This window comes from Carlito syrichta, unplaced genomic scaffold (genome assembly GCF_000164805.1).
Source record: "Carlito syrichta isolate Samal-C Ts95f unplaced genomic scaffold, Tarsius_syrichta-2.0.1 Scaffold314811, whole genome shotgun sequence".
NCBI lineage: Eukaryota > Metazoa > Chordata > Mammalia > Primates > Tarsiidae > Carlito > Carlito syrichta.
The window spans coordinates 1,191,133-1,198,911 of record NW_007258907.1 but is presented as its reverse complement, the minus strand read 5'-3'; the positions used below and the strand labels follow the sequence as shown (position 1 = coordinate 1,198,911).

Below are 7,779 nucleotides of genomic sequence, written 5' to 3'. Positions count from 1 at the left end.
CAAGCGATCGGAGAAATCCTGATCCAAGTTCAAAGACTGCTACCCCACCAGTCTATGGCATCCAACTTTCCCATGGGCAGGTTAGTTTACACTTGTCTACCATCCAGATAGAAACTTACATGCACCAATATATCCATCACCTCTAGGGGCTTTAGCAGCCCATTCTTGGTACACTCTTATTCTATCTATTCTAGTCCACCGTGTTTTTCTCTCTGTTCTTTGTGCTAGGCCTTTGTCCAGGTTGGGGTATGGTGGTCCCTGTCTTGTACCACTCAGAAAGGGCATAAAGTTGGAAAGCAACTTGGTCAGAAAGCTCCACACTCCCTCTTTTAGAGTAAACTTCCTGTAACCCCAGAACTTTGGCAGTCCAAGGCAGAAGAATCCCTTGACGACAGGAATTTATTTGAGCCTGGGCAGCATAGTGAGACCCTGAATCTCTCTCTATCTCTCTCTCTATATATATAGAGAGAGAGGGAAAGCGAGATATTCATACACACACACACACACACACACACACACACACACACACACACACACACACATACACACACACATACACACACACCTTCTTTCCCAAATAAAAAAATAAAGTGGCACAGATGTGGGTACTTCGGAGCTATCGTCCTCCCTCTCCTGCTCCTGACTCACTGCTGTTGGCTCTCGCTGAGGAACAAGTTGGTCAGGAAGCCACACCGCAGCCATGGCTTTTAAAGACATCAGCAAGACATCCATGGAGCCAGAGGTGGTGATCCACTGAATTAGGATTACCCTCACCAGTTGCAACATGAAATCTCTAGAGTAAGTGTGTGCTGACCTGATCAGAGGTGCGAAGGGAAAGAATCTCAAAGTGAAAGGATTGGTTCTCATGCCTACCAAGACTTGAGAATCACTACAAGAAAAACTCCTTGTGGTGAATGTTCCAAGACATGAGATTACTTCCAGATGAGAATCCACAAGCGACTCATCGACTTGCACAGTCCTTCTGAGATTGTCAAGCAGATTACTTCCATCAGTATTGAGCCGGGAGTTGAGGTTGAAGTCACCGTTGCTGACGCTTAAGTCAAGTATTTTAATAAATTGATCACACTTGTTAAAAAATAAAAAAGTAAAGTGAACTTCCAAGAGGAGCAGGAGGCAATAAATTAGCTTTTTGAGAAGTGGAGCGAATCTGTTGCTTTGGTTCAAACCAATACTTTTCCATTATTTAAATATTACATAAATTATAGCCTGAAGATCCAAAACTCTCCTTGCATAAAAGCTCAGGTAGGAAAAATGTCAAGATTACAATGAAAAGTTAAGTCTATAAAACATTCAGTGATTTTCACTGTTTCTCCCAACCCCTACCATCAACTGATGTGTGCACCATTTTCTTGTTTATGTCCAGATTTGTCCAGAATCCAAGAGTCCCTTTCTTCTGTCTTCTGTCTTATTTCCCGTCTCCTCTCTTTTCCCCCTTAAAGTCCCCTGTTTAAAAATCTGTAAGAGGGCCCTGAATAGTTAGGTTTATATTGGTGTGGAGTTCTGGAATGATTATTTTCCCCTCATGAGAGGAGGAGTCTTTGAAAAGTGTTGCTCTCTCTCAGTGATACAGCTGGGGACCACCCGAGTTTCCTGAGGAAGGTGACCATTCTGCCAAACTCAAAGTGTAAAGCAGAGACAGTCATCGAGATCCAGACTCCCAGATAATGGGGGCCCTTTTCTGCTCAGTACACACCCCTGAGATTTGAATCTAGCTAGAAGCCCAGAATTACCGCAAAAGGTGAAACTGAGGATAACCTCCCCCAAATTCAGGAAATTGATTATTCAGGCCTCTATTTCCAAGGGAATGGAATGCTTATACTGAACATTTTTAGGCCCAGTTTGTCAGTGGGAGTTGGGCATGGAGAGTTACGTGTTTTTCTTTAATCACTGGGCTGGAGGATCCTTTATTACATGATGCATCAGTCAGAAATGCATCAGGATAACAGTCAGAAACCTAGTAACCATGTGCCACTCTAACTAAAAATGAAATTGGATGAGAAAACTCTAAGCAAAAGCCCCAGTCCCTCGCGCATTTCTGTTGTGGTGCCAGGGAAGCTGTTACCATGTGCCCTATGGCAGCTCCTTGCAGTCAAAGGAGTGAGGGTTTTCATGTTCTGAGTTTGAAATCTGGCTGCTCTCCTCACTGCCTATATGGTTCTGTGAAGGTGACCCAGTCTTTCTATGTGACCCAATCAATGACCCAATCAATTCCTCAGAAAATAGGGTTAAGTCTAGAGTGGTGATTGAATATTAGATTGCATAATGCATTGTTAAGTAAAATGCACTGTAGGTAGCAACGCCAGAAACTAGGATTCTGTGTGACTATTGTTTTATGTGTGTTAACAAATGACTCCAAAAATCAGGGGCTTACAACATTTCATTCTTGCTCACATAACTGGTCTCCTGTGGGGTGGCTAACATTTTGCTCCATGTGCCATTCACTATGGGACCTGGGCTGCCAGCATGTCTCCCACTTGGGTATTGCCGGGCTCTTGGCATAAGAAGAGAAAATGGTGAGATGACACAGTAGCTCTGAAAGCTTCTGCTTAGAAATGGCAGAGGCCACCCCTGCTAAGTTTTCATTGGCTCAAGCCAGTCATATGTAAGTCTGTCCTCCACAAAGCAGGAATACGTAATCTTCCCACACCGGAAGAGACAGGACATGTTTTGAACAATATAATCTGTCATTGATGCATGCAATAGAAAACTCTAAATGCTAAAAGGTAAATGTGGATGCTGTTCCTCTTTTGTAAAATAAGCCCCAAAATGAGCAATCTTGGGCTCACATAAAAGCTCCTGGGTCACCGGAGACCCACACCTGTCTTTCTGTTCTATCATCCTTAGCTGGCATGCTATTTTTAAATAATAGTAGAGAATTGAGTGTCCTTTTATGAATGGAAAGAAAGTGGGGGTCTTGGTTAAATGGAAAGAGCCATAGACTTCTTCAGCTGAGCACAATGAATAGGAACTTGATCCAACCGGTCGGAGTAAGGAAACTGAAAAAAAGGAAACAATGAAAAAAGCAACAACATAAAATGAAAGCAATAAAAACACATTTATAGACTTTTACACCAAATAAGTCCCAAGCGAAACGGTTGTGGAATGGGCTGCTCTGTTCATAAGGGACACATAACACGAGCGAGATCGCACCTTTCTTGTTAGAGCTAGCAAGATGGGGGAGTCACTCCATCTTCCTATTCCCCAAGGCCCCCAGTGGATTCATTTGTTGTTTTGTCAGTCTTTCTTGAGTATCCTTCACAGACAGGGGTGTGAATGATACGCTCTGAATTTTGCACATCTGCACATACCTTTTGTTTTGTGCTTCTCCTGGGTCTTCTTAAATGTGCTTATTAATTTTCGGCTAAAGTACATGCTTGCCTCTATATCACTTGACACAAACTCTGTTGGTTCTGATCTATCCTCCTAGGAAGACCCCAGGACCCACCCCACCCATCCAGCTCCTGTCTGGCCACTTGGCCATCCTGTGCAGACTGTAGCCCAGGGATCCTCTGATTTCTGAGGGCCACACCCTCTCCAGAGGTGTTGGGGGTTTGCCGCTCCCCATAGGCTATCTGATGCTGATCTCCTGCCTCCCGGGAAGAGAAAGTCCTCTTCCATTTCTCTTAAAGCCTCATTTACAGTCGATTTTCCATATCCCCAAAAATCCTGGCTTAGGAATGCATATAGACCGGAGTTAGGCAGGGATGATAGCTTTGTCCAGTTGTCATCTCCTCAAGAGACATTTTTGAACAGGTCAGTGTTTTGTCCCTTCCAGGTACCCAGAGAAGCAAGGCCTGTATGCCCTGTGGATCCTACGAAGAGAAGAATCAGTAACTGTTCTCACTTCTTGAGGCAGCTTGCTGGGAAACACAATCGCCACCCCGAGGCTGGGCAGGCCAACTCCCCAGTCCCCCATGCATGAGCCTTTGCTTTGATATTCAGGCTGTGGGTGTTCCCTGCTCCTCTTTGGAAAGCACTGGGACAGCGCCATGCAAGGTCCACCCTGGACAAGCCTTTGCACGGCTTTCAGCCTCCTGTGGCAACTAGTAAAGGGGCCCAGTGTCCTAGGTTACTAGGGCAGACACTGGACACACCTTTTAAAATGGCTTCATACAGCCATCCTTGTTAGATGAAGCTCTGCACCGGCCTGACTGCACACACATGCGATCAACAAGAAAGGGGAAACTTCCACTTTTATTAGTCCCCAAACATAGGACTACATTTTATTTTTGGAAGAATTATGCAGGCAGACCCATCCTGTGGTACTGACTTTTTACTGCCATGCTCAATAAAGTCAATAAGTTGAAAGTATCTGGCTGGGCATGGTGGCTCACACCTATAATCCCGGCACTTTGGGAGGCTGAGGCAGGAGGATTGCTTGAGCCCAGGAGTTGGAGGCCAGCCTAGGCACTACAGCAAGACCTTGCCTCTACATAAATAAATAAATAAATAGCTGGGTGCAGTAGTAACATGTCTGTAGTCCCAGCTACTCAGGAGATTGGAGCAGAAAGATTGCTTGAGACCAGAGGTTGAGGCTGCGGTGAGCATGATCATGCCACTGCACTCCGGCTTGGGAGACAGAGTGAGACTCCAACTCGAAAAAGAAAAGAAATCTAAAGAGAGAAAATCGAAAAGATGCAGTGCCACCCAGCTGCATGTGGCTCGTGGACCACACTTTAAGTTCCAGCAGTCAAAGTCAAGGTGAAATGTGCCCTAGAAGCCCAGTACTAACTCAATGAAACACCATAATTATATAAGTCTAGATTCAGATCTCAAAAGACTCCTCTTCCCACTGCATTAACTCATTAGGGTCCATTTCTGCTGGGACCAATGCCCGGAGGATAGGTTTAACCCTAATCCAAAGTATCATTTGCCTAGAAATGTCACAAGGCAGAAGGGTTCCACATGCTTCTTGCTGATTCGTCTTTCAAAGGAAGAGTTGATTGTGCGTGGGCTCCCTGCTTCTCTATCTCCTGTTCAGAAAGGAGCCCCGGATTCCCTTGCTCTGGTCCTTTTCCAAGAAATAAAGCTGGAACTCCTCTACAAGACAAAGGTAAACTCTGGAAGCAGACCCACTTGTGGAGCACAGGAATATGCTACAAAGGTGGGTGGGGCAAGGCCAAATGCATTATCTGTGTATTCGTTGTTCGTGCTGCATAGCAAATCACCACAAACTTAGTGAGTCAAATCAGCACATGTTTATTATCTCACAGTTTCTTCTCTTTTTTATTATAGATGTGTGGGGTGCAAGCCAGGATTAGCTACACAAGCAGGCTGCATGCGGGTGAAGTTTGAACCTCCCACTGTTCCTCACTTCTCCTGATTTAGGATCAGGTACCCTCTGTGATACTATGTGCCCCCTCCCTACCTCCCCTGGCAGCGTCCATTGACTGCCACTCCTTCCCTATCTCACAGTTTCTGCAGGTTAGGAATCTGGGTGTGGCTTTGCTGGGTCCTCTGCTCAGGGGTCTCACAAGACTGCAATCAAGGTGTCAGTCAAGCCACATTCTTATCTAGAGGCTCAACTAGGAAATAATTGTCTCCCCACCTCATGCAGGTTATTGGCAGAATTCACTTCCTTGTGGCTGAATGAGTGAGAGCCACCTCCTCCCGCCCCAGCTTCTTGCTGGCTGTGGCTAGAGCTGGCCCTCCTGTCCTGGAGGCCACTCACAATCTTTGCCATGTACCTCTCTCCGTAAGCAGTTCACGACAAGACTGTGTGCTTCTTTAAGGCCATCAGGAGACTCTCTCTTGTTCCAACTGGCTCCGCCAGAGTTTTATATAAGGTTACATGATCATGGGAGTGACATCTGTCACCTTTGCCATAATCTACTGATAAGAAGCAAGTCATAGTTTCTGCCCAAGCTCAAGAGGATAGGATTATACAAGGACATGACTCACTGGAGGTCACCTTAGAGTGTGTCACCACCTCTCATGCACTACTGCCTGTGTTTGTATCTTGTCTTCTCCACTTGTCAGTAGTTCAGTTAGTGACCTCAGGCCACTTAGCTTCTTAGCACCAGGTTCCTTATTTGGAAAATAGGGGTAAACCCCATAGGATTCTTGGAAGATCAAATAAAATATTCCATCTCAAATGTTCACAGAGTGCCTGGCACATAGTAAATACTCAGCAAATGTTAGCTATGATGATGGTGGTGATTAATATTAATATTATTGGCACTGTGAGACACCCAGGTCTGTCTTGGATATTAAGAAGCAGAAGAGGCTGACTGATTTGTAAATCATCTTTGCTCAATTAAACGCTGTTAAATGTTTTTAAAATGAAAAATAAAAAAGAAGTAGAAGAGTAACTCAGACTACAGCTGGTTACCAACCCTGTTTGAAGGCCAGATTACATCCTTAGCTGCTCTAGAAACTTCGAGGAAGATCAGTTTCAACCTGGGCTGGGCCCTGGATCACCATGGGAGCCAGACAATGCCAACCTCCCAGCCACTGGAAATCTGTTAGGTGGTGAGCACGCTCAGAATACACAAGGTGCCTCTGCAAGTCATTCTGCTCAACTGTTGTGTGACATAAGGCAGACAAGCTCAGGGGTGAGTAGTCTCACTGGGTGGGAGAGGCCAAGTGAAGCATCTGTAACAGGCTGGCTGTGGTTGGCGCTTCACCTACAGAGAGCACCCCAATATTCCAACTATCCCTGCACCTACAACTCTACTACCTCTTCGCCCAGAACACCCAGAGCCATTGTTTATTATCACCAGAGTTCCATAAATCCCATGAGAAAATTTTCTAAAAACAGCAAGTAAAATGCACACTCAACCCCCACTCCCACCCACTGCAATAATACCAAAACACACATAACCAGAAAACACACAAGCCAAAGATAACAAGAGTTGTAATGGCTCATACCACCAACAATAACAATAATAATACACAGTAAAGTTTTGAAGTTTAGCAACAATACTCTGATCTGGACATTGGCTCATGGGGAGATGAGCTCTCCTGGCTGGGCCAGCTCCTGAGTAATGCATCATGGGAGCTCAGTTGTTCTGCTGATGCACCGATACGGTCCTTGATTGTGCAATATTTTTCTGAAGGATGCTGAGAAACCTAATTCAATGTTAGCCTCTCAACCCAATAGTGTGCCCATGCCAGAAGTACGTACTAGGCACTTGGTACATCCTCATTTTTTCCTTTGGAAAGTTTGGAAACTTGGAGTTTTTTATTTCTCAGGGAACTAAAAGCATTTTTCTGATATTTTTCATTTTTTGAAAGAATAGCTACACCACCACCGGAACCTGGGGTAGGGGTGTTTTGAGATTCATTGTCTTGAAAAAAAAACAAATCATTCTGCTTGATTTCAAAGAAGGAAATGATCCTTCAATAATATCCAAGAGAATTGGGAGGGTGATAGTCATCAGTTCTTTGGGAATCTGCAGGCAGCTCTATTGTGAGAAGGGGCAAGGGTCTGTGGTCGACTAAGCTTTCCATCTGGGGAAATTTCCTCTAGAGGATTTTCTTTAGATCCTTAAAGCCCCGTGTCTATGAGGCATGCAGTTATATACCAAATAAGCCAGGACATGTAGCTGAGGGCTAAAGCTTGGGTTTCTGACGAGAGAACCACAGCTCTCCTCCTTTATTCTTCCATTCAACAAGTGCTGTGGGCACATCCTGTGTTCCAGGCTATGCATTAGCCTTGGAGACAAGACCATGAAGCCATAATGTACATAAGCATGGCCCCTGCCCTGCCAATTCATCCCCAGAGGAGACAGATGCACAGTTTCCATTATGGTGTAA

The 7,779-nt window shown here is 45.0% G+C and overlaps 1 pseudogene across 1 annotated transcript; it reads left to right on the top strand.

The window, feature by feature from the left end:
• The first annotated feature begins 700 nt into the window (after positions 1–700).
• Positions 701–1,105, top strand: LOC110594359 (annotated as a pseudogene). The gene has a single exon (XR_002481211.1). The product of XR_002481211.1 is annotated as a 40S ribosomal protein S20 pseudogene (transcript).
• The last annotated feature ends 6,674 nt before the right edge of the window (positions 1,106–7,779 follow it).